The sequence below is a fragment of the Macrobrachium nipponense genome, chromosome 9, assembly GCF_015104395.2.
Source record: "Macrobrachium nipponense isolate FS-2020 chromosome 9, ASM1510439v2, whole genome shotgun sequence".
Lineage (NCBI taxonomy): Eukaryota > Metazoa > Arthropoda > Malacostraca > Decapoda > Palaemonidae > Macrobrachium > Macrobrachium nipponense.
Genome location: NC_061110.1, coordinates 90,715,723 through 90,743,698, shown reverse-complemented (window position 1 = coordinate 90,743,698; position 27,976 = coordinate 90,715,723). Strand labels below are relative to the sequence as shown.

Sequence of the window (27,976 nt, the reverse complement as noted above, 5' to 3'; positions counted from 1 at the left end):
CTCAAAACATCCCAACTCCGCTCCACACACACACACACACACACACACACACACACACACACACACACACACAGAGAGAGAGAGAGAGAGAGAGAGAGAGAGAGAGAGAGTGAGTTTTAAACTAGCTCTCACCAGCGCATTATAAACTTACGACGTCATTTGCTAATCTTGAATTCAACAGGATAAGTCTCTCTCTCTCTCTCCTCCTCTTCCTCCCTCTCTCTCTCTCATCTCTCTTCTCTCTCTCTCTCTCTCTCTCTCTCGTCTCTCTCGGTCTCTCGTCTCTCTCTCCTCTCTCTCTCTCTCTCTTGAAGGGTTATAATGTAAGGAATATAGTGTCTTGCTTAAATGTTCATAGCACGTGAGATAAAGCTGTGTGCCACTATTCATAATGATTAGACATCATCCATGAATTAACTCGTTTTGTCATGATTAATGGTACATGTTATGAGCAACATTATGTTAATCGTTTGCAATTTATCAGTTGTACAATTAAGAGAAGACTTATCCTCCTTGCATTATGGAAACCTAATTAACTCCAAAAAGAGATGAAGGAGAGTAATTACCCTCCGAAACTAATGTGCAATGAAATGCATTGAAGCATTTACTTTTGACTTAAGGCCATTTCTTTTTTCTTTCACTTAAGTGATCTCATCCTTCTGTATTTCTCATTACCTTCTGTTACTTCTCGCTAATAAACGCCATATTCTTTATTCTTTGGAAGCTTGAATTTACAGTCGATGGCCCATTTGCTGGGCTTGTTCCATATGAGTAGGGTTCATCTTCTGAATAATAATAATAATAATAATAATAATAATAATAATAATAATAATAATAATGGGTACAGTTTTCTGGGACGAAAACGATGACAATGGTTGTAGGTCCACAATAATATAGCATGTGAGCATATGGTCTTTAATGGATTAAAGACCATATCCATTAAAGACCATATGCTCACATGTTATATTATCTTGGCCCTGCAACCAATAATAATAATAATAATAATAATAATAATAATAAATTTCTCGACAAAAAGTCGCGTTGAATCCACATTTAAAATATCCTCTCGTGTTTTTTTTTCTCGTTCCAGTCAGCCTAAACAAGGAGTCCCTCTTGATATTTGTTTTGTCATAGAGTTCTGTTGCGACAACTGGTTATTATCTTTCGGACGTGATTGGGCATGAAACAGCACCTATTAAGATAAGGGTCATCATGTAAATGACTCGTAGTTTATTCGAAACAGGATGACAGCTTTTAGGTCATAATGGACTTCGGTGACTCTCGTGTAACTTGTCGGCTCTGAATTGGTTACGCGACGTCTCAGGCACTTTGTCACGGTTTGGTGCTCTGTTGATTGAGTTTCAAATGAATCTGGCTTTTTATAGGTGCTGCTTCACTCGCGATGCTTGTGCTAATTCTGATATCAAGTTTTATATTCGCTTGTGCTTACATAAGAACGGAATGTAAACCGTCATGACGATTTCAAAGAGTTATCACGCCGCACTTGAATCATGCAAGCAATTTTCGCATAGGTATGTACGTGTATATCACGTGTTATTCCCAAGGATCTGAATTGTATGTTACTTTAATATATTTAAAGAAAGCTATGTATTTATTTATTTAATAATATATTTGCAGCCATTCCTTGCCCTTCTCAAAATCAGTTCAAAGAGTGCAAAGAATTTTCTGTTATTCACAGTCTTTCTTATTCGTTTTTCAGTACATAATATCCACATCTTGTTTGATAGCGCACGTGTGCGCACGCAGTGGCCACTTAATTAGAGCTATCGGTAAAATTTCTGTGTAAACAAGAGTAAATAAGATACACCCGAAGTTTATTTGTCACTACACCCTTTCTGCTGGGTGAAGGGAAATAATATTGTAGTCTCCAGAAACACGGTTTGGAATGTCAGGTAGTCTCTTTTATTCACCTTTTTTGCTGTTTCTCCCGAGTAACCCTGAGAGAGAGAGAGAGAGAGAGAGAGAGAGAGCTTTGACATCATTTGGGTTTTCGATGTCTTGTGTCCTTACTCAGAAAGGCGTTAACTGGAATTCCTTGTGTGTGTGTGTGTTTGGGGAAAGAGGATGGGAGGGGGGTGGGCTGGGGAAGGTTTTGAAGGAAGCAGAGGTGTAGAGATCCACATCAGACAGAAGGCAGGAAGTAAAAGTGCATAGATCCTGTAAAAGGTAGGGCTTAAACATGTGTACGAGAGCTCTTTCTGTATAATGCGACATTATCGCAGCTTGTTTTGACAGTTCCAGATACGTACTGGTAGCCGGTCGGTATATTTCTTTACACTTTTATTCAGTAATTTTATCATTTCGTCTCGGTAAATAAAGTATTTGACGCCTTAGATTATACGTGTTTATCTATGTTGAAATCTCTCATTTTTAAATTGATTCAATACAAATAATTTTGTGAAATTTTTCTTAAATTTATTTTCTTTCTGTAGACACTTCAAAACCAATTTCATTCCCTTTTGCCTTATGGGAAGTGTTGTACAATATGAGTGAAAATTGCTATCAGTTTTATGTATATTTTCGATATCTTCTCTTACTCTGTGTGTGTGAGTTACCTTTTGTGCTGTATCTCTTCGTTGAATCTCTTTCTGCACCCTGACATTTTCCTGTAACCCTTCAGTATTTCTTTTTAATTGAATCATCATTCTGAGGGTAAATGTTTCACATGATAACGCCAGCAGGCTCTATCAGACATATAACACACTGTATTATTAACTCGCATTATTTTGTTTTGTAATACTCGTATCACTCATGTTGTAAGTGCAGATAAGTACAAGTAACAAATACATTGGTTATTTTTCTAGCACTTTTTCAAGTTCTTGAAAAACAGAAATTGCGAATTGAATGCAAGAAACGACAGTGTGGGAAAATTTAAATGTCGGAATATCCCACTGCAATTGTTGTTAATATTTTTTTTATTGTTATTATTCCCCAAATGTCAACCGATCGCCGAGAGAAAGTGTGAAAGCCGTTCGGATATAGCCTCGACTATTAAGCTTTGCAGGGAGTATAAATCCTATGCGGGAAACCAAGTGAATTAATTGTTCGTCTGACTCCGTCTATTGTAACAGGAAATAGACAGTCTCTGCCACGACCATTGTCTTGCAAATAGCAAACGGTTCCGCCGTTATGAATCGTCCCATCGCGCAATTTCCGTGGCATTCAGATTCTAATGTATTTGCTCGGAAAACACACACACACACACACACACACACACACACACACACACAAAGACCATGTAGCTACACATGATAGAATCGATCTGTACAAGGCATAAGGAACCTTGGTGTGTCTGGCAGTTTTTCTGCTCGACTGAAGTTTTGTTTGTTATTTTCGTTTTATCGAATATTTTTGTTTTCACAATTTCTGTAACTTTATGGAAACCCTGTATTTGTGTACAGTATGTTATATGTATACTTACTCATATATTTATGTATGTATATATTTACGTATGTGTATATATGTATGTATGTATGTATAATAATTTTATATATATATGTATATATATATACATATGTATATATGTATGTATGTATGGTATATGTATATAGTATAGTATGTTGCTACCAAAATCCAGTTAAAATTATGATTATTGAGTCAATAAAAACACAAAAATTACCATAAAAACGTTCGCGGAAGTTTGCAAGTCTGTCCCTTTATGAGTTTTTCGTTCAACGTTAATCTTAGTTTAAGCTCGCCCTTTCAAGGGGACCCAATATGATGAACTAAACAATCGTTAACGAATATAATAATGATAATTTTTTAAAGGAAGATTGACAGGAATATAACATTGTAGATGGTACATCAAATCTTTCATTGACCCAAAAATAGTCGTTTTAACGCTTCCACGATAAATGTTTTTACTTCATCCTATGGCACTTATGTAAGTGAGGAAAGACCCTTGACATATTTACAATATACATTGTAATTTAAGTTTCCAATATTTAATTTAGTAAAATCCCGAGGATCTACAGATGTTGATTAACGGAATGCATTAGTTGTCTAGACACGAAAATTATTGAAATATAACCAAGAAAAACGGAAATGCTGAGGAGAGATTATTCGCAAAGGATTGAAATAACGTGAGGTGGGGAAAGGATTAATGCGGTTAAACCTTTCAAATATCCGTGAACAATTAAATCCATTACAGGGTCTCTTTAGCTGGAATTAGAGAAAGATTAAGAGGGTCAAATCGGACAATGGCCAGGCTGAGTAGGAGATTTGAAAATCAAATGCACGGAAATTTTATACAGAGCATTCTATAGACAAGGTTCTTATGCGTGCGTTTGGTCACATCCAAACTCTCACAATGAGAATTAAAAATTTCTCCGAGGAAAAAGAAAAAAAGTTCAATGTGTTTCTTGATAAGGATAAAAACACCATAAAGTCCAGTCTATTTCTTTATTAGGATTAAAAACCCCATAAAGTCCAGTCTAATTCTTGATTAGGGAGAAAAACATAAAGTCCACTCTGTTTCTTTATAAGGATTTAAAAAACGATAAAGTCCAATTATGTCTCTTGATTAGGATTAAAAAAATACCCATAAAGTTCAGTGTGTTTCTTGATTAGGATAAAAAACTCGTAAAATTCATTCTGTTTCTTGATTAGGATAAAAAACCGTACAGTTCAGTCCGTTTCTTGATTAGGATTAAAAAACCATAGAGCCCAGTTTCTCTCATTATAAGGATTAAAAAGATCCATAAAGTTCAGCCTTTTTCTCTATTAGGACGTAAGTGATAACCTGGTTATAAAAGTTCCCCTGTTAGTTTTCAAAGATTCACGCCATTACATTTTTTGGCAAAATTGCCGTTAATAAACCGGGTCCTTTGATCTTGCGAATTTCCAATATTTTGCGAACGCTCATTATTTTACGGCGCAAATGATCGTCAAGACCAGACCGGCAAAATACAGGTGCATTATGCTAATTTGCAAGGACAAAAATCACTTTCGGAAAAAAAAGGGGCGGGAAAAATATGGTATGATGCCGAGGTACGCGCGCAAAATGGGGTCTTCGTTGATTCACCAGTTTTATATTATAATATATATTCATAAAAACACATGGAAGTACATTGTGTATATTATTGATATATATATATATATATATATATATATATATATATATTATATATATATGTGTGTGTACATATGTTATATATATATATATATATATATATATATATATATATATATATATATGTATGTATGTATGTATGTATGTATGTTTACATATATATTATTTATGTATACGTATATATATATATATTTATATAGTTACATATACATACACACACATATGTGTGTGTGTGTGTGTGTGTGTGTGTGTGTGTGTATTATATACTATAAAATCAGTGTACAAAGAGCGGGGTCCAAACGTCCAACTGGAAAGTAGTTTTTTCTTTATCATTCATAGTTTCACCTTCCATTTACTCGGCGTTATTACTGCCATTAAACGACTTTAATGGCTTCTGACTTACTTAACCACAAAATAGTTGATTCGCTCCACAAAAATGTCACGTTTGGACAGGAATGTATTGCAGTGGCAATATAGAAATACCAGTGTAAATGAAAGTAAAAAATTATATTTATTGCGAATGGTTTCGGTTATGTTTCAATATCCATTTACCAAAGAGGTTTACTTTTGATTGAACCTGTGCAAAGCTGGATGACTGCTTTGTCACAGTAAATAAACAAATCTCATAAAATCTCATATACGTAGCCCCTCCCCACCCCTACCCCCACCCACCGCCCTCCCCTCACAATACAGCATGCCAAACGCGATAAGTAGAAATGCTGATCATATATAATATAAAAACAGATTGGCAAAAATTAGCATCTTCCTCCCGCAAAGTACGTTTGAAAATGAGCGTTCTCCGTCGAATCCATGAAATGAGATGCGGAAGAATATGAGGTAGGGATGTAATGAAATAACCTCTGTTCATTCTTCTGATTGATATCACGTCTATCAATATTTATTCCTAATAAGTGTGATGGGAGAGACGAGATCTTTTGGACGACTTCGATTGTGTGGGTTGATAAGCAGTTCGAATTACCATAGCTCTTCCAGAGATGAAAGGACGAAGACTAATGGCGACTGTAATTTATTATTTTTTCCTCTTTCTTTCTGGGACCGATTTGACTCCTTTTAGCAAGTTACCTAATACCCACCAAACAAAGAAGCCCATAACGTTATACTGAAGGTCATCTATAGACTCTCCTCGCAAGTTGTGACATTTTACAGTAGGAATCACCTGACACTCACCTGTCTCCCAAACCCATTTCCCGTGCTTGGGATGGATGAGTTGCTGTTCTTGCAACCTCCAATGTCGCATTGTGGCTTGTCGTTCAAGTTAATCTTGAACTCTTGTTTTTCATTGGTCAATGCTGCCCCGATGTGCCATCAAGTTTGGTATAAAGAATGCTTCTTCGTATACATTTTTGTTTATTATATCTATGACGATAAGATGGCCTGTTTTGAAACCTGCATTACAATACGAAAATAGTCCTGAATAATGTATGTGTGTGTTTATATGTATATATGTATATATGTATATATATATATATATATATATATGTGTGTGTCTAGTATATATATTATAAAGATATATATATATAATATATATATATATATATATATAATATATATATAAAAAAAAATAGAGGGAAAGAGAGAGAGAGAGAGAGATAGAGAGAGAGAGAGAGAGAGAGAGAGAGAGCATCGCTTTTCTCCTCCACATGCATATCTCCCTTAGGAAAAGCATGCCGCTTTGATGTGAGATTAAGGTACTTCATGGAAGTCTCTCTCTCTCTCTCTCTCTCTCTCTCCTCTCTCTCCTCTCTTCTCTCTCTCTCTCTCTCTCCATTTGATGGATCACCGTTCCGAAGTATTTTAAGTATGGTTTTGAAAAAAACCTGACTAGAACCTTTATTTTGATTGTTGTCAGATGCAAGGGTAAAAACGGCCTATACAAATGGATGAGTAAGCTGTTTCGATATTCAGGAGATGAAAGATCAAAATTGGAATGTTTAAAATAATGGCAGAATGTATTTTTTGATGTTGAAGTTACGGTACAATCGTTGACTTGTTAATTAAACACGTCCGCAATGAACGATTGTCGTCATAAAGATGCAGGGTAAAAACGCTTATAACAAATGGATGAGTAAGTTATTTCGATTTCAGGAGATGAAAGATCAAAATTGAATGTAAAATAATGCTGAATGTATTTTGTCTGTATATAAGTCTTTAACCAAAATAGATTTAGTTCAGATATTTGCGAAAATTTTATCATAAGTGACCAAGCGATTAAGGAGTTGTGAGGAGTCCAAACACATTATTGTAGTTATTAAACAAAATACAGTAGGGTCAATATTCATACAAATTTAATCTGTAATACCTCTGCGTATGGTAAATGTAGTATACTTTGAAAATTTTGATAGTCAGGATCACGTGATGGTGAATTCTCTCTCTCTCTCTCTCTCTCTCTCTCTCTCTCTATATATATAATTTATATATTATATATATATATAATATATATTATATATATTATATATATATACGTATAAATAATACTATATATATATATATATATATATATATATAGGGGGGGGGGTATCTATATATATATCTATATATATGATATATATATATATATATAACTATAATATATATATATAGTATATATATATATATATCATACATAAAATATTGCGGACCAATGAAGTGTTGCCAATTGCTGGGTTGCCATATAGGATTTTCCTGAAAACAAAGGATACTCTCCAGAGTTCCCTGTGGAAATTTTGTCATATTTTTGGGGAGGAATAATCTGCATATGCCGGAAATTAAAATGATTAATTCGACGTCAATTTATATGTAAATTAAGTTCTCGTGACCATGTTATCTGTTTATGTGACTCTCAAAATTCGTATGAAGTTTGTAAATGAAACATGTCGGCGCGATCAAATTAATAAGGATTTCTCAGTAGGAAAGACTTAGATGATCCATATGAAATGACATGGTGAAAGCGTTCAAATTTGTTCAGACCGTCACGTTCCTTGAAGCCAAGATATTGATTACTGTATAATTAGCTTATGCATTAAGGAGAGCCAATAGAAGCCATTCCCTTGTTGAACAAATATTCGCTTTCAGAAAGTGGCAAGATGGAAAATTCTATTTTTGAAAAATTTCAAAATTGGTAAATATTCTTGCTCTCGTTATAATGTGCTCTAAGCTTTCAATAAAGGACTTGCAACAGCTAATGGAGAACGCCCCTGGTCCCCAGACCAACTTGAACATGTTGTGAAAAATGCTTTGAGATTGTGATTGAAAATCTTTTAGATATAAAAGTCCTAACTCTCTAAGCCTTCATTTTCAAATGGCATAAGTATTTTTCAGTAACTCTCTAAGCATATGCCAAATGGCATAAGTATTAACCCTCAAACTATCTCTAAAAGGTTTTTTTTTCAGATTCAGTTTAATAGGAATACACATTTGGTAATACATTACCCCATCCTTGCTTTCTCTCATTTTATAGCAAGTAAATAAATGCATTCATGTAAGGACTGCGTTGTAGAGTTGTGTAAGATTCAGATGAATTAATAATGACTGCGTACAAATTAAGGATGTAGGTTGGGGAACATTAATCATGATGTACGTAGTGTGTCTGTGTCTGTGTCTGTGTATATATAAATATATAATATATATAATATATATATATATATATATATATATATATATATATATATATATATATATTATTAAACGTAGCCTTTTGTACAATTGTTTTGTGCATAAATTCAATCTCATAACTAGACTGTACGTAGACGTGGTGATATCTAACCGCGATTTAAATGTCACAAACTTTCGAGGACTGTCTGCCTTCATCTCCGCTAAATTGAAGTCCTGTCATATATATAAATAATTATACCTATATATATATATATATATAGATATTATATATATATATAATATATATATATATATAATAGATATTATATCCTTTACGCCAATAATCCAGTAATGTGTTTTAAGTTGTGTAACATCATCGTTCTATACATACATAGATACACAAATTATATATATATATATATATATGATGATGATAGATGAGTGATGATGATGATGATGATGGTGATTCACAACGTTAAGTACAAACTTACTCGCTGAATAGCGCAAAAGAAATCTGATTTCGTCTTGACACCAAGCCAAGCTTTATGTTGACCTTTGTCATAATGCTTAATGAGCCCTGATAAACACTAGGGGCATGCAGTCACATAAAATCGATGCTAATGATCAATCAACCCCCGATCATCAAAGGCACAATTATTCACGCTGAGTAGTACCTCCTAAATCACCTTTTGCTCACAGTCTGCCTAATTGTTAATAAACATGCAAGAGGGCGTAACTGCATTTGTTTCACAGATCAGGTTAAGAATGATTTGCAGTGTAACGCGCCGTACGTCATTTTTGTTCGTTTCCCCGTTGTATTATTCATATCTCGTTGTTTGCTAATGGCAGTGTCAAAGTTATTGCTTGGTTTGTGTGACCTGAACGTTACGTAGAGCGTTTATGAATTTTTTGCAAGGGTCTCTTCTCTGGCCGACACGTTAAAGCTGATCATTCAGAAATGATTATATAGCGTTATAGAATATAGTTCTGAGCGTTTAAAATCCATATCGAGCCTTCGTTGGAATCTTATGTAATTCGTTTTACTAATTCTTCTCTTGGCTAATCAAGGTTTTCAAATGTTAATGGACTCCCATGTATAGGCAGTAATTCCCCCCCCCCCCCCCCCCGTAGGGATTTAGTGCCGTCAGTGGACCTCATGCGGTGCTCTGTAGGCATTACTATGGTTCTTTGCAGCGTGCCTTCGGCCCTAGTTGCAACCACTTTCGTTCCTTTTACTTTACTGTACCTACTCTCATATGCTTTTTTCGTCTTACTTTCCACCCTTTCCTAATACTTGGTTCATAGTGCAATTGCTTTGAGGTTTTCCTCCTATTACACCTTTCAAACCTTTTACTGTCAGTTTCCATTTCAGCGCTGAATGACCTCATAGGTCCCAGTGCTTGGCCTTTGGCCTTAATTCTATATTCAACTCAATTCCTGTTTCCATAATCGCTTGCAATGCTTGATGATGAGATAAAATGGAAAGCGCTGGGAATGTTCTCCCTTCTTCTTTAATTGCAACATCTGTTAACGAGTTTTTATTCTCATTATGATCATTGTTATTATTAACATCAAGAGAAAACTGAACGAAATTAATGAGGGGATTATCCCAAAGGGCGTAGCGCCCGCGTTTAGATAATTATGACTGAGCACCAATTAAAGTCGTTTCAGTAGACCTCTTGATGTAATTCTTTACCTCAGATGGATCGATGTTCTTTGAAAAGAAGATAGAAAAAAAAATTAAAAGGGGGGATTTATTGTGAAGCGGATCTGTTGAAAGGTTTTTCATTGAAACAAGATGGCTTGTGTTCGCGAACTTTGCTTGAGGACTCTCTGTCTTAACTTTAATAATTGTTGTTTGCAAGTGATTACTGGTCGTTAGTGAGAGAGAGAGAGAGAGAGAGAGAGAGAGAGAGAGAGAGAGAGAGAGAGGGAGGGGGGGGCTTTATCCAGTTTTAATTATTATACCTGAGAGAGAGAGAGAGAGAGAGAGAGAGATTCTTTATCCAGTTTTGAATACTACACATGAAAGAGAGAGAGAGAGAGAGAAGAGAGAGAGAGAGAGAGAGAGAGAGAGGCTTTATCCAGTTTTAATTATTATACCTGAGAGAGAGAGATATTCTTTATCCAGTTTTGAATACTACACATGAGAGAGAGAGAGAGGCTTTGTCCAGTTTTAATTATTATACCTAAGAGAGAGAGAGAGAGAGAGAGAGAGAGAGAGAGAGAGAGAGAGAGAGGCTTTGTCCAGTTTTAATATTTACCTTAAGAGAGATGAGAGAAGAGAGATAAGAGAGAGAGAGAGAGAGAGAGAGAGAGAGGCTTTGTCCAGTTTTAATACCTTATACCTAGAGAGAGAGAGAGCGAGAGAGGCTTAGTCCAGTTTTTAATTATTATACCAAGAAGAGAAGAAGAAGAGAGAGAGAGAGAGAGAGAGAATGCCTTATCCTTTTAATAATTAAACCTGAAGTCCAAGACTGCCTCTAAGTTGGCTGTTAAAAACCTGTAAAAACATTTCCAATTAATCTCAGAAGTCTAGTGAAGGCAGGGAACTTTCTTTTATTTTTATTTCTAACATGAAATGCGGATGAGGACTGGTGATGGAGGGTTACCCGTTGACATACCAGTTGTTTGCGAAATCTTTATTTAACTGTGGTAATCTTAAAATCATAAATACACAAAATAGTTTATTCCGAAGTCTTCAGCGAATTTTATTGGTAATTTCAATCCGTTTAGATTTTTTTTTCTTTTTTTTTTTTGCTGATAGATTCTTGTATTGGAAGGTCATCTTAAATATGCAATGTTGTAATGTTTCAGAATTTATCCAGTGCAGCTTTTATACAAATTGATGACTTCTTCTTGACGTGTATGAAATGAAATTGGCTTAATAACTTCATATGCTTCCATGTTTATCATCTTCAATAAATTAACAAAATAAATAAATAAATAAATAAAAAATATATAAATAATTAAATAAAAATAAATAAATAAATGACTAAAAATAAATAAATAAATAAATAAATAAATAAATAAAAATAAATAAATATTGAAAAATCAAGTCTCTGTCTTTTATACCAGCTCCCAATTTCATTACGGATTTCTTGTGGTACCTCTATATGAATTCAATCATGTTCAATAGCTTCATATGCTTCCATTTTTATCATCTTCAAGTCTCTTGTCTTGTATACCAGCTCTCAGTTTCAGTATGGATTTCTTGTCGTACCTCTATATGAATTCAGTCATGTTCTGTACCAGTTTCCTGTTCATGCCTAAAGAATTCCAATACCTATAGTTACAACCAGTCCAAATTTATTTCAACACTTAATTTCCACAACGCGTTACAGTTTCATGTCACTTGGGTACAAAGCGTTGAAATTCTTTGTTTTTCAGGAGCATAGGTAGGACATCTAATTAGAAACTGGGACAGACACAATAAACAAAGAGTGTCGAATCTTTACTCTGGTCGAAAGTATACTAAGATCCATGAGGGTCATTTGAAGAGTTGGTCAAGTGGTAGAGGGCGTCGCTCAAATTCTTGTTGTACCGCCAGCATCATTTTTATTGTTATTACTATTGAAAGCTGAACCACAACTGCATATATCAAATCAAAGAAAAGATCGACTCTACAATATAATTCTTTAATGTGTGCAGTGAAATTCGTTTTAGTATAACACCAGTTATACTGCAGTATTCTGAATGCTTCTCTCTCTCCTTTTTCAGGTGCCGAATACAGAATTGGTAAGTTTGCATGATGCCCCCCGTGGTTTTTGGTTCAGTCATATCGAAGTGAGTCAATTTATCATTTCCCTATTTCGACGCGGGTTAAGGCACCACCTGTTCCGTATTTTGCTCTGCCCGACTTTCCCATGTCAGCAGATTTGTCTCTCTCTTTCTTTATCTTTTCTTTATGTATGTATGTATGCATGTATGCAAGCATGCATGTGTGTAAATATTTATTTATGAACGTTTGTACTGAATGGATGTTCGTATATTTTGTCAGTGTTTAAACACATTAATGGGTACGCTGTGAGTGCATATATGCATATGTGTATTTTAGCAGCATATATGCATACAGCCATACACTTTTATATATGTATACATGTATTTATGCATGCATGCATGTACGTATATTGTATTATTAGTGTTTAGGTAGATTAATAGATATTCTGTCATTACATTTATGCAAAAACGTGTTGTATAATATACACATACAATCATACTCTTATATGTATGTATGCTTGTATGTATGTTTGTATGCATACATTGTGTATACTTTATCAGTGTTTAAACACTTTGATTTATATGTGTTTGCATACGTGCATCTATGTATTTTAGTAATATATACAGTCGTACAATTATATGACTATGCATATATATTTATATATATATATATATATATTCTTCATCAGTTTTAACACAATAGATTCTGTGGTTGCATCCATATATGTATTTTAGTAATACAGGATATACAAAAATTCATTCACGTTCTTTCTCTCGACATATGTGTGTGTGCATTTTTAAAAAAACATTTGCCGTAATGGCACTGTTTAGACTGGAAGCACATTCATTCCAAAATCCCTGTTTTGAGAACGTCAGTAATTGCTCGTAATTTCTCATTTCTGTTTGCATTTTAGGACCTCACCAAAAAAAATAGTAGAAAAAAAAAGCTTGATTGACATTCGTTCATTAATTTTTATTTCCATTTCGCAATTATCAGATTCATGAACTGAAAAGTGAATTTTTTTTTTTTTTTTGTTGAGCAAAAGTGTTTTGACAACCAGGGCAAAGTGCATTTTGCATTTAGTTGTTTTCCAGAATGTCGAATCTATCGGAGAGGGTAGATTCACTTCTGTCGTATTTACTGAAATCTCTGAAAATGTGTTTGTTTGACCTCCATAGAAGAGTTTATACTTATAAGCAGTAGGCAATCCATTTTGTACCGAGGTCAATAGGAATCGTTTAGCCCCTATATCGAGGAAATTAAATCATGACAGTTTGGGACGTTTTATATTTTAGGCCTTAATCCCATTTTGTAATTATTTTTTCTTGTTTAGTTTCATTAATATTTTAGGTTCCATTTTATTTAAATGTTAAATCGTCGTCAATATATATATATATAATATATATATATATATATATATATATATAATTGTGTATATAATATGTATATAATGTATGTATGAACACGCATACACATATTTTATACACATATATAATTGGTGTGTATGTATGGATATTCATACATATACAATATATAATATATATATACGTATATATATTCAGTATATATATATATATATATATATATATACTACATACATACATACATACAAACATATGTATGTATGTATGAGCATTGGTATGTATGTATATATATATATAACTCTATATATATATATATATATATACACATACACGCATTGTATATTTACATATAGATAGATAGATATATGAAAAATGGAAGAGCAGAACAACCAGATGTATTACATATATCATCAGTAAAGTTGCAGTTGCAGATTTACATATATATCGCAGTTATTTTTGACGGGTCCGGTTTACGAGCGTATATGAATGTGTTTGCGTGCACGCGCTTTCCCCACGTCATGTTTCATTTACAGCATTCGTGTAACACACATTATTTTGTTCATCTGTTTTAGTTGTTTATATTTTAAGTGATTCTCGCGGTTATTAAAGACGTTATGTTAAGCCATTGGTTTATTTTAGTTCAACTCTAAGGACTGCCACAGTATTTGGTGAATTACCTTTTTTTTCTCTCGATATTTTTATATCGATTAAATTTGTGTATCTATATAGAACAATTAGAGCGCCTCAGTGGCGTGATTGGTATGTTCTTGACCAGTCACCTCGGTGGCCGCGAGTTCGATTCTCGGGCATTCCACTGATGGGTCAGAGATGTGTTTTTCTGGTGATAGATGTTCACTCTCGACGTGGTTCGGAAGTCACGTAAAACCGTTGGTCCCGTTGCTGAATAAACACTGGTTCCATGCAACGTAAACACACCAGACAAACAAAAAAATTATAAGTTACAGCGGCAAAACCTTTGAAATTTGATAATCGGTTTTAACATCAGCATGGACATTAGTCACTGCTTGTAATTATTATTTAGCAAGTGAGACTAGAAGTTGTTCTTTGTCGTCTTTATTAGTATATATATTTGCCTGAGAGAATATTGCACATTTTACGAAAGACATTTGCTTTAGTTACTGTACCCAAAGCAAAATCAGTGCTGTAAGAAAAAGTGTATCGTAAAATTTGGTATCTTGAGGTCATAGATTTAGGTTGAGATCTCCAGTCGAATTACAGGTGAGAAATGAAATAATAAAAAAAAAGGAAAGCTAATTCTCCGAATAGTTATTATGAGGCACCTGCTTCATAGGTTGCTGTACGAGTTGCCGGCTACCAATTTATTGCATTTCCAGCGGCAGATATAGACATTGGTTTCCTTTAGAACTACTGCTGCTGCGCCTGTTATCATATTGCATCGTGGACTCTGCTTATTCACCGAGGCATGAATAAATGTTCACGGCCTGCACATTTGGCATTTTTTATTTTCATTATTTGGGATTTAGAATTTAGAAACTTGATGCGATTTCTGACTGAACAGTGACTTGTTAGCGAGTTCTATCTTCATTACAAAATAAGCTACAATCCCTATTTTACAAGTCTCCTTATACCAAATTTTGATACATCTGAGAAACAATCTGCTAAAAGGTGATGATTCCTGTTACAACAGAATAGGAGTTATAATATAAAACAAGTAAAACGTATACGGAACACTAGCACATTATGTGCCTTATCTTAGATCTAAGACATTTGTAATCTGTACGTATCGCTACGAAGGCATAATTATAATATTAATTGTGCCTTGAATTCCATTTTTTTTACTCCGGACCTCGATTATGACGTAAAACTTTTTGTTAGATTTAATTTGATACTTGTGGTTGTTCCTTGAAATATAGGTACCACATATTCATTCTTTAAGGCGAACACCATTAGCTCAAGTTTATGAAATGTAATTTATTCATTTATTCAAACTGTCTGGGTAAACGATATCCACATGTTAATTGGTATCATAATGCAGTTGTTTGGCTAATGAGAAACAGCAAAGGAAATGCAGTGAAACAAAAAGAAACCTTACTAATACGAAGTGCATATTCGATGTGACACTAGTTATATGTTGGGTAAATAAAGACAAAACAGAATTTATCTTGTATTTGATCAGGGCCGTCCGATGTCACAGCTAAAGATTTATTCATTTATGTCGTGGCTCACCGTTGTAAAATTCGAGTGAATCAGAAAAGACGAGTGTGTGCCAATATTTGTTTTTTGTTTTTGTTTTTTTTCCGAGGAATACCTGACTCGCATCGACTGTTCCCATCGTATGCGAACGCTGTCAACACGGCGAAAGCGAATCCAAAACTTGAACTTGAGGCCACGGGCTCTCGTGGGATTAGAATAATCTGTATCACAAGGATAGAACGTGATTAATTCACATTTTGTTTTGTACAGATTCCTCGAGCTTCAGTGCTTCAGTATAACGTCCATGTTCTTAAGTTAATTTTCATTTTTTTCCTGTGAAGTTTCTTTGCAGCAATCCTTCTTCATTTTGGTTATGAATGATTGTATTTTAAGGGGTATAAGTATAACATGAAAATGGGGCTTCCACTCTCAGAATTGAAAGGAAAAAAAGAAATGGGGAAAACTTGGTAAATGCTAACTCTCGGGAAGAAACAGGCTGTGGTATAGAAACGAAAAGATATGTAGTCCTTTTAAAGCTTTGTTGTGGAGGAATAAAAACGGGTACTTAAACCGAGCAATACGAGAGATACTGAGCTCCAGAAAAATATGTACTACGATAAGTATGGTCTGATGGTTATTAGACATGCGATTTATTTCCCAAGAACGAAAACCGTGATGCACTTGAAGATAAAAAAAAAAAGTTGAAAGAGGGGTTGCGCAGGTGATATCATTACCCAGCCTAATAACATTCAATTCAGTTCCGTCATGAAGAGAGAGATGAGGAATGAAAGGCCATCAGCATGAGAATAATAATCGAGGGAGCGATGCATGAATTCAATCAAAAGTTCCCGGAAGTGGTTGTTGCAACTTGAACGGCCAAATTGTACGGTTTCATCAAGCAGGATAATTGGGTTGTTGGGAGGAAGAGCGGATGGAGTAAGAAGCAATGTATTTTGGAGCCGCTTAACTTCGCCTAAATTCTGTGATAACATTCAGATAATCTCGGATAGCGAATGCTCTTTGGCAAGGAAACAATAAAGTAGATGAGGCAAAGGAGACTGGGAAAACGGCTAAAATCATGGTTTATGAGAAGAGGTAGACGGTAGGTTGCAGAAGGGACAAGGGAGGCGAAGATAATGAGATAAGGAGACTTAGGGAATATCGCTGGAACTGGAGGAAAGAACAGAAGCACGAACCTTCTGCAGAGAGTATACTCCTGCCCAGAGCACTCAGCAATGAATAAATGAATTTGTTGATATTTTACAGCTCGGTTAATTACAAAATATATGAGAATTTTACAGCATTCTCTTTTAAATTAGACCGTGACAGATCAAACTTTATGTCGGATGAGCACAAAGCACATCAACAATGTAAAGCATTCTCTTTAAGTTTGGACCATGACAAATCAAACATAACGAACTTATAAACTAGCATCACTAATATTCCATATCATAATGACTATAACGTACCCTCTTAACGCATGAACACTTAGCGGCTGGCAATTCCCAGCCAGTTTGTGGCGATTGCTTGTTGGTTGATTGCCCCATGTTTGGGATCTTCGAAATCGATGATGCACCTCTTGAGGCTTGTGGTTCGAGAAGACAACAATACATATACTGCTACAGCCTTGTCAGGATTCTTGGGAGAGAGCTGGAGGAGGAGGAGGATGTTGCTAACCATGCTTGTGGCATAGACTTATAGATTATATATATATAGTATAATAACCCTCCTATCATTATGTAGCAATTATAATTACACACCTATTATTGCGTATGATCTTAGTGCCATCTGTTGATTGCTGATCGTAGCGTACATCATGTATGAAATTACCTCTTGTTTTTCACGTATGTAATCCTTGGAAATGTTTACTTCCCAGCTCTGTAAAGTTAATACTTTGAGTTCGTTATCTGGTAGCTTACGATTCACTTGTTCATAGCAGTTATTAAGTGATTATTTGTATAATTTTGTTATTATATATTCTGACGTGATTTGAAATAAGTAAAGTTTTTGTTTAATTTTAATTTTGATTTGATAATTCACCTCGCTTATCTACTTTACCTACATGAAGTGTTGCCCTCATCACTGAGAATTGATGAATAGTTCAAGTGGAAAGCTGGAGTTGTGACAATATATATATATTGTATATATATATATTATATGTATATATATATATATCTATATATATATATTTATATATATATATATATATATATATATATATATATATATATATATAATGACATAATTAAATGAAATTGTCAGTTACACTTCACTGATTACTGTTACCAATTGGAAATTCAGCAGTTGCTCTAACCAACATCCGGTTACGTGCAAAGATCCTGCCAGGATGCAACGCGACGTTTTGGCGTCGCTCGGTTTCAGAAGTCACTTTTTACGTGCGCACGTCCTTTTTAAGTCCTGGCCATGTAAATGCCCAGTTAGCTGACCATTAACAGATGCTGAAGAGTCACTGCTTACGATATAATTCCGCATCTTAATATCGTAACCTTCGGCTTGACAAAAACCAAGCTAGGATTTGCATAACATCTTTGCGAGTTGCCATATTGTGCCCTTTTTTTTTTCTTCAACTTTGGGTGTCATCCGGTTAGCGTTCTGGGACTTCTCGTATTTGTTTTGATTACTTAGCGTATGACTAAGTCTTATTTTTTATCTGTAACATCATCATTGTTTGCCATGCAGTAATTGTCGTAAGAGCCTAAGTAAAAGTAAAGTAAAGAATTGGTAGCACGACCATAATAACTGACAATAGACAGCTATCAAGAAAATCTCGTGCGTTTTTGTAAATTCAGCAACTGACAACGATCATTCTCTGGTACGGAAAGTGTGAAGAATTCTTCTATATGATATTCTAAGATCCGAAAACATAACAATTCCTTCTTTTTACCCGTTTCGGAAGATGTCGTTTCGTCAACAAAGCGCGAATAACATGTTAAGCTATTCACCGGCAGAAATATAAACAAATGGTCGTTCCGTTGACGGCTGAATGTTCGTTTATGAAGTTAGTTTTATTCGCCGGTGGCAGTACTTACTAATATATATATATTATATTATATATATTATATATATATACCTATAATAATATTATAATATTACTTATATATAATATATTATTCATATATTATTTTGGTGTGTGTGTGTGCGCGCGCACGTCACAAAATCCTGTATTGTTTATAGTTTGGTTCGTAAACATGGAATGTTTGTTGCAAAATGTGCTGAACAACCGACACAGATTTGGTAAACCGAAATGAAAGCAGCGTAAATATTGCAACGTAAATATTTGAGCCTTGTGAAAGAGTAAATACATTTCGAACGCAGCCGAAGAAAAGTGTATCATTCTTTTACTGGATTCCAGCGCAAACATCTATTTTTGGAGTTTTTGTACGTGATAACGTAAAACATTTTATTGTATTTTCGTTACCAAACAGCATCACCCACACTGAAAAGCTCATAGTCGCGAACCTGCCCTTGTTAATCAAATCCTCAGACTTGTTATTCGTTAATAATTCATTACAGCTGCCAGTGTATGTATGTCTTCAAGATATATGCACTGTGAGCAGTAAAAAAAAAAAAAATCTTTCAGAACATGAACGATATTCATATGGAACAAATCTACTGGTGGGGCCATGCAGTGACTTGAAATTCAAGCTTTCAAAAGATATGGTGCTCATTTGACAAAGGTGACTGAAGGTAACAGGAAATGCAGAAAGAAGGGGATCAGTTATTAGAAAAGAAAACAAATTAAATTAATAAACATGTCGATAAAAATGGAAGCAAATGATTTAAATGCGAGAAGAATTGTTTTAAGGAAGTTATGCAAAGAAAACTTTTTTTTTATGGCTAATTTGTTTGTGTTCTCTTCTGGACCTGATTGTTACCAGTCGTGCCTGTCGTCGATTTTAACTCGATACGTCTCATTGTTGGTAGAAGCTTTCCTGTCAGTGAATGAGTCGTTAAGCTTCTGGAAAATGTCTTTTGCCACACGAATGCGAAACGGACCTTCATGCAACCCCCCACAATAACTTACCTGGAGGAGAGGCATCATTATTGCTCTTGTATCATTATTGCACTGTTGTCTAGTTGATAAGTTTGGCGACTTTAATTCTTTTTATTAGAAGATGGAAATAAATGGAGACGGTCACGACACATTCCATGCATTGTAACAAAATATTTATATAAACGATTTTATTTCTTATTACTTCAACTTCTTCCACATTCTCTTATCTTTTCCTATTCTTCCTTTACTTCCATTGGTCTTGTCGGTGTGTTCGTCAACCTCTGCTGCCTCTTTTTCTCTCTTATCCTCCTCCTCTCAGGATGCATCCTAAAATCTTTGTGTTCTTGTTTTTTGAAAATTGCTTTGGCCCTGTCCGACTTTTGTTGCGTTAGGAGGACTTTAAAAAAATAAAGAAATGAATAAAACAGTGTCCTTGTAGCAATGGTCCCTTCGCGTGCGGGCTTATGAGGAAGAGAAATCCGGGACTAACAAAGGGAAACGCAAAACAGAGAATCAGGAAGGGACCGGAGAGAGAGAAAAAAAAAAAACTGGAAGAAAAAGAACAAAGAGACCACTTGCGCCCCGCGTTTGATGATTCTCTCCGTCGTAAATGAGGTGCTTTGGTGATTTTCATTGTAGCCTAAAAAAAAAAAAAAAAAAAAAATATATTTTGTCCACTTTGAGATTTTGCTTTCATTTTCGCTTACTCGGGGAGTAAGCCTACAAATTACTTTGTTGTTGTTGTTCTTGTTTGGGGGGGGGTAGGAAAGGTCTATGGAAGAGCCTAAAAAGTCTGGAAAAGGTGGTTCGCGTTGAGTCATAGATACAGGAATTTTAGGAGAGGATGTTTATGATATATTTATTAGATAGAATGAAAACGTAAAAAAAAAAAAATGAATCATGTGCCTGTTAAGCAGTACAGAAAAATGATTGCTAATAAAACATAGCGTATTTATATGAATTTTCGTTGGTGAAACAAGGCTCAATTTGACCGTAGATTCAAGCAAGTTTCAATTTACTTGGTGTACTAAATTTATGGCATGTTTCTATTCAATTATTGTGTTTCCACTGATAACTGAGTCTATGAACGTGTTTAATTTGTGTCCTTTTTATTTAATCCTTGTCCTTAGTATAAGTAGTACCAAGTGTAAGTATTAATTACGATGACCACTTTACGTTAAGTTAGGAATATAATGTTTACAACTTATGCGTGAGGGGGGAAAATCTTGCCCGCGTCCCAAGTAAGCTGGAGGTCGCATCACGCCTTGTTGACTTCGATTCTTGAGCGATGGTAATAAAATATTTTGATATAAGTAAGGAAAGTCAGTGATATGTAGGCCAAATGCTACTCTTGCTAATTTCTCTGAAAAATAATTTAGTAATATCGAAGCTTATCTGATATAGAAGTGGAATTAGATTGAAGGACGTTGTTCATATATATTTAAATTGTTCATAAATATGCCTATACAAACATACGTACATACGTACACGCACAAAACTCTATGTGTGTGAATATATATATATATATATATATATATATATATATATATATATATATGATATATTTAACGGTGGTTTCAATTGTTCAAAGCAAAATTCCTATTTTGAAATTATACTGGATAAAACACAATGAGGCTCTGTGTGATTAGTGACTGTATTCCATATTTGACTTCTTTGTTGTCTTCTCAGAATAAGGCAGTGGTTTCCTACCTGCTGGACGGGATTTGAACAGAAATAAACTCATATAATTTGCGACCTATTATCCAAAATTAACCCGATCGATTTAGAGGGTCAGAGGTGATGTAAAGCTCAATTATCCATGAAGAGAGAGAGAGAGAGAGAGAGAGAGAGAGGAGCGTTAAGCAAAGGTACGTTGATATTAAGTGACATTTAAGTGTAGCTAAATTTATGTTGGGTATATTTGGTTGGGGGCGAGGGGGGTGAGCGGGTGAGGGGCTCACTTAAACCTGGTAACCATAGAAGGCCAGATGATGAAAATAAGTAGCAAGGAGACTGCCAAAGTTGTTGTTGTTGTTGTTGTTGTTGCTCTCCGAGAGAGAGAGAGAGAGAGTGAGAGAAAGTTAATGGATAGATCATTGATAGATTCATAGGCCCATATACTATATGTATCACACATCACCACAGGTAAAACAAGAGAGAGATTGGGTGTAGGTCTTGACCGGTTTCGACTTTTATTTCTGAGTCATTGACGAAGGACTGACGCATAGTAGTACAAATCAGTGCTTCGTTAATGGCTTAGAAATCAAGTCGAAACCGGTCAGGACCTACTACACACAGTCTCTTATTTTCCGCCAGTGTAATAAACAATTAACGTGTCATTGTGAATAAAATATATATATATATATATATATATATATATATATATATATATATATATATAGGTGTGTGTGTGTGTGTGTATTTCTCAGCTTTCAGTTTACAGAAAATTGCTTTGGAGTGAAGTTGTCAGCCCCACACCTGCCCCTTAGATGTTCAGGGGTCTTATGTCCCTACAGTATCTGGCATTTTATGGTGGTCACCCGTCCTAGATCTGGCCAGACACAACGCTACTGTAAGTTGCTTGTCGGACTACAACCTCTCTCTCTCTCTCTCTCTCTCTCTCTCTCTCTCTCTCTCTCTTTGAATGCGGATCACGTTCTCTCTCTCTCTCTCTCTCTCTCTCTCTCTCTCTCTCTCTCTCGGTTTCTTTGAATGCGGATCACGTTGTCCTTTCAGATTCACGTCATCACACTTTTACTGCCCTTTCATCTAACGAATGCCCGGAACTGCCTCTTGCTACCCACAGTGCGAAGGATGCTTTACGCTGAGTGAGGACAGAGACGGTACTGACATTGGTTACAATATCCTTTGGCATGATTTCACTCATCACCGGAGATCGCTGCTTCATCTGATGAGCTGCGATAAAACTTCACTTTACGGTCTGCTGTCATTTGGATTTCGTCACAGTACTATTCGGTATGATTTCAGTCATCAGCAGAGATCTCAGATTCACCTACAAGATCTGATAAAACTTCAGTTTCCTATCTGCTCTTATTTAGATATCTAAGATTGATAAAAAAAAAAAAAAGGGACACAAACGAGAACGGTTCATAATCAAGTAATGGCATGCGACCAAAGTAGGTTCTCTCGCTGAAAGATTGTGAGATATGCAAGGCCAGAGACAGCAATCTGAAATAGTGATGGGGTGAATTACTGTGACACCGCACTTTGGTTCGTATGCATTATTCTTCTCTTACTGCTCTTCTAAAGGAGATCACATCCTTTTCAGGACAAAGCCACCAGCTTCCCTCAGCAAGGGGCAGGAGACCGGAGTCTCTTTGTGTGTGTGAAGAAATGAAAACTCAGAAAGGTTTGGAAGAAAGAGGTTGAGTTTATATATATATATATATATATATATATATATATATATATATATACATATGTATGTATGTATGTATGTATGTATGTATATGTATATATATGTGTATATATGTATAAGTTAATTTAAGCTGACAGATTGATACCATCAGAGTAAATAGCTGTGCTAGTTGATTGGGATTCTAATGCACCATATGCCAATGGAAAAGAGGTCAGTGGATGGTTGTGAACCCCTTGTTAGAGGAAGTGCCTTTAAATTTTTTTTTTAAACTTTATGTGAGAAGCTTATAAATGAGATGAAAGAGTTTATGTGGTATTGTCGTTGGATTGATAGCACTGCAGTGTGGAGCGTGTTCAGCATGTTCAGTGTAGAAGGTTAATTGGACTTGAGAGCCACTAAAAGTTATTACGACAGAGGCAACATATGGGTTAGAAGGGAAGATGGGATATTGATTGGTTCTATGTGAAAGTTTATCTCCTTAGTCGTCTGATATTCCCATGGATGTAGTGATGGGAGAAGTTATAGAAAGGCCATTAGATGATTTAGTTATAAAGTTGTGAGACATGTAAATTGGCCATGAATAGAGTGCTGAATAGCAGATGTTTGTAGAACACACAAAACTGGTTGGGAGTAATGAAGAGAAACTGCATAAACTACTGAAAGTGTGAGTATGTCTGCAGGCGTAAAAGTCAAAGATAATGTGAGTATGAGTCAAGTTTTGAAAATATAGATGAATATCAGAATTCTATAAGGGCCAGTGGAGATTGGATGCAGCTGATTCCAGTAGGATGAGCGAATAGCAATGTCGCAGGTTAGGTGAACAAGGAAGGGTATAGCGTGTGAATGAAAGGTTTGTGTTGGCAGGTTTGACCCGTTCCTAGTGAGCCCTCAGAGAAGGTGGATGAATCCGCTTATGTCGTGGAGGATTTCTGCACATGAGGTTCATCCACGATTCAGCTGTCAAATGATTAATGTGACTGTGTAGCCATTAGCTTGCATTTTGTTTTCGGAGCATAATTTCGATGCTGCTAGGCCGAAAGATCTGTTTAAGACCTCCCAAGAAAACGTCTGGACCATTCATAACTGGAAATCCAAAATTGTGTATAAACCACACTTGACATTACTCTTACTAATACTTAACTTTCTAAAGTATTCCCTACCATGGTTAGCTAGCTAACTGCCCTCACTCTTCTTTCTTTCACCCATCAGCTAAAGGAAAAAAAATCCAAACGGAGAAGAATGAACCTCGGAAGAATCGCAACAAGGAAGCCAATGAGCTGCCAAAATAACAAGCCATGGAATCCAAGTCCTCAGAGGCACTGAAGAAAAGTCCTCGGCTCCTTTCCTGATTCCTACGGGAAATCAGGAGTGCTAATTATTTTTCAGCTGTCGCCTGAGAGAGCAGGGACACTCGCCACGTCTTTTCTTGGATGTGCTTCTAGTGTGCTTTGACAGTGTGGAGAGAGAGAGAGAGAGAGAGAGAGAGAGAGAGAGAGAGAGAGAGAGAGAGAGCGCTCAGGGGGTTACGGGATCCAAATGTTGGAATATGTATCGAAGAAGATATTTCCTATTTTATATATATGTACAATATATATATACTCTCTCAATGTGTGTGTGTATATATATATATATATATATATATATATATATATATATATATATATATACACACACACACACATTGTGTGTACTATTTTTCACATACCTGTGGTTGTGCGTTGAGTACCCGCCATGAATATGTAAAACTGAGAAAATAGTTTAATAAGATTTAACGCTGCGTCATTAGGAGACTGTCCAAAACGATTCACTGTTCAAAAAAACCAGTTAAACGGTTTTATAGTTTTCATAGACGACACTACAGGAGGAAAGACCATACAAACAAACAAACTACAGGAGGAAAGTCACCCTTCTTTTCTAATGTATCTGTCATTTTAAAGGCAGGAAATTATTATTATAATTATTTTATTATTCAGAAGGTGGACCCTATTCATTTGGAACAAGCCCACCACAATGGGTCATTGACTTAAATTCAATCCTCCAAAGAAATGGTGCTCATTCGAAAGAAGTAACAGAAGGTAAAGGGGAATACTGAAAGAGGAGAGCAGTTATAAAAAAAACCAGGTCAATGAACAAGTTAATTAATAGACATGTAAGTAAAGTATTAAAATACAAGTTGAAATGTATGAAGGTGGCAGTGCATAGCTTCTTCGCTTAGACTACTATAGTTCTAATTGCGCGACATGTCGATAGCAGTCAACCTTCGTACTGTATAAAACTTTTGATCGATACCTTTCCTTACGCTCCCTTCCAGCAAACCTGAAAAAAGATTCCGTTACAACTGCGGCTCACCTAAAGAAACGAGGCTAAATCGATAGATTCTGAGGTCAGTGTCGGTGGAGATGTGTGTGTGTCGTCGTCGATGGAATTTGACGGAATGAAATAGTAGGTTTCTTCTGAGCGGCATTTTATGTATCGTTTCCAGAGTCTGACAGTCCCTCAAGACATCGATGATGGATAAAGAATTTAATTTATTGCTCTTCATATAGTTATTTGTAAATTTCGTTGTAACGTTGACATTTTCGTATATTGTTTGTTAGTTATGTAGACATCAAGAACGTAATTCATTAAGAAAAATGCTGATAATACTGTAAATAATAATCTAGCATAGAAAACTTAGTGATCGAGTAGACATTACGTAATAGGTAGAAGAGTCTTTTATAAATTTTGTGGGGTACATCAAGGTAATATTTTTACAAAATTACACTTCGTCCGCGCTGTTACTGTGTACACACTGCTCTTCCACCTTTTCCTCTCTCTCCCAAAACAGAAAGCCTTTTGTTCTCATGTCAAGTGAACTTTTCATAACTTATTTAATTTCCGTAACTGCTTCCATGCACCTTCAAAACCCTGAGCATGAAGTTTTTATTATTTGGAGAGGGTTTTATTTTAGGTAACGGGCTGAAAATTCATGCTCTCCTCCCATTTGGTGACTACACAGGAAATAACTCCCCAGACAGGCGTCACTGTTATTATTTTTCATCCTGGCATCAGAAGAGGCTTCGATTCCATTAAGAGGGCATTTCCTCCTATGCCCTGAAGTGCGTATTTATTTACATCCCTAACCTCTAGGACTTCTAAGGCAGAAATGTATTTTATACCACTGACGACCACCCCTAGAGTAGTCTCTAGTGAAGAGACTTCACCTGACGTGTGGTTGCCGTTTGCCTTGGTTCCTCAAGAGTTGGTTGGGTTCATCTGGTAACCGTGGGCCCTTCTTCACAGCAGTCTTCCATTAGGCGCTCCTTTGACATTGGATGTTGCGTAATGGGAACGCAAGCTACTGGCTCTTCGGAAAGAGAGAGAGAGAGACCTTACCTTACAGACCTTACATCTTGTTCGGCGGGTTGCCCCAGGTCCCTCAGTGTGAGGCACCTCTAATGTCTACCAGAGAGTTGCTAGTACATCTTCCGGTATATTTTGCATCTTCCAATCTTGGATGGTTTCTGGGATGCAGTTTTAGATATTTGTCGAGCTTATTCTTAAACACATCTACGCTCACTCCTGATATATTCCTCAGATGAGCTGGCAACGCATTGAATAGACGCTGCATTATCGATGCTGGTGCGTAGTGGATTAATGTCCTGTGTGCTTCCTTATTTTTCCTGTATATTTTTGGGCACTATTAATCTACCTCTGCTTTGCTCTTTCTGATATTTTTAGTTCCATGATATTTTCTGCTATTCCTTCTATCTGTTTCCATGCCTGAATTATCATGTAGCGTTCTCTTCTCCTTTCCAGACTATATAATTTTAAGAATTGTAGTCTTTCCCAGTAGTCTAGGTCCTTAACTTCTTCTATTCTAGCTGTAAAGACCTTTGTACACTCTCTATTTTGTGCAATATCCTTTTGATAGTGTGGGTACCATATCATATTGCAATATTCAAGTGGACTACGAACATATGTTTTATAAAGCCATAATCATGTGTTCAGCTTTCTGTTTTGAAGTGCCGTAACAACATTCCCATTTTTGCTTTACATTTTGCCAACAGAGTTGCTATTTGATCATTGCATAACATGTTTCCTATTCATCATCACACCAAGGTCTTTAACTGCTTCCTTATTTTGATGGTCTCATTATTAGGTCCCTTATATGCATATAGCTTTCTTTCTCTGTCTCCATAATTTATTGATTCAAATTTATCAGAGTTAAATACCATCCTATTTACCTCTGCCCAATCATATACTTTATTAAGGTCTCTTTGTAGAGCGTTCCTATCTTCATCACAAGTAATTTCTCTACTTATTCTTGTGTCATCTGCGAAACTACTCCACTACCGAATCCTTAACATTATTGTCTATGTCTTCAATCATAATAACAAACAGTATTGCAGCTAACACCGTACCTTGCGGCACACCGGATTATTACCTTGGCTTCATCCGATTTCTCGTCGTTTGCAATAACTATATGTTTTCTTGTTGTGTAAAAATTCTTTTAACCATCTTCCTACTTTATCCACGATATTGTGTTTTCTAATTTTCTTCGCTATATTATGGTCTACTTTATCAAAAGCTTTTGCAAAGTCTAAATAAACCACATCTGTTTCATTTCCGCTTTTCATATTTTTGAATATGTTTTCAC

General features: G+C 35.6%; 1 protein-coding gene across 14 annotated transcripts in view; it reads left to right on the top strand.

Annotated features, from left to right (window-relative positions):
• Window positions 1-27,976, top strand: part of LOC135218380 (octopamine receptor beta-2R-like) — a 622,548-nt gene that overhangs the window by 389,914 nt on the left and 204,658 nt on the right. For 10 of the 14 annotated variants that reach the window (XM_064254654.1, XM_064254660.1, XM_064254652.1 and 7 more), the window contains one exon: window positions 12,404-12,421. The exons of the other annotated variants lie outside the window; for them this stretch is intronic. The gene's annotated coding sequence lies outside the window, so the exon portion shown is untranslated. The remainder of the gene's footprint in view (window positions 1-12,403; window positions 12,422-27,976) is intronic. 14 annotated transcript variants of the gene reach the window in all.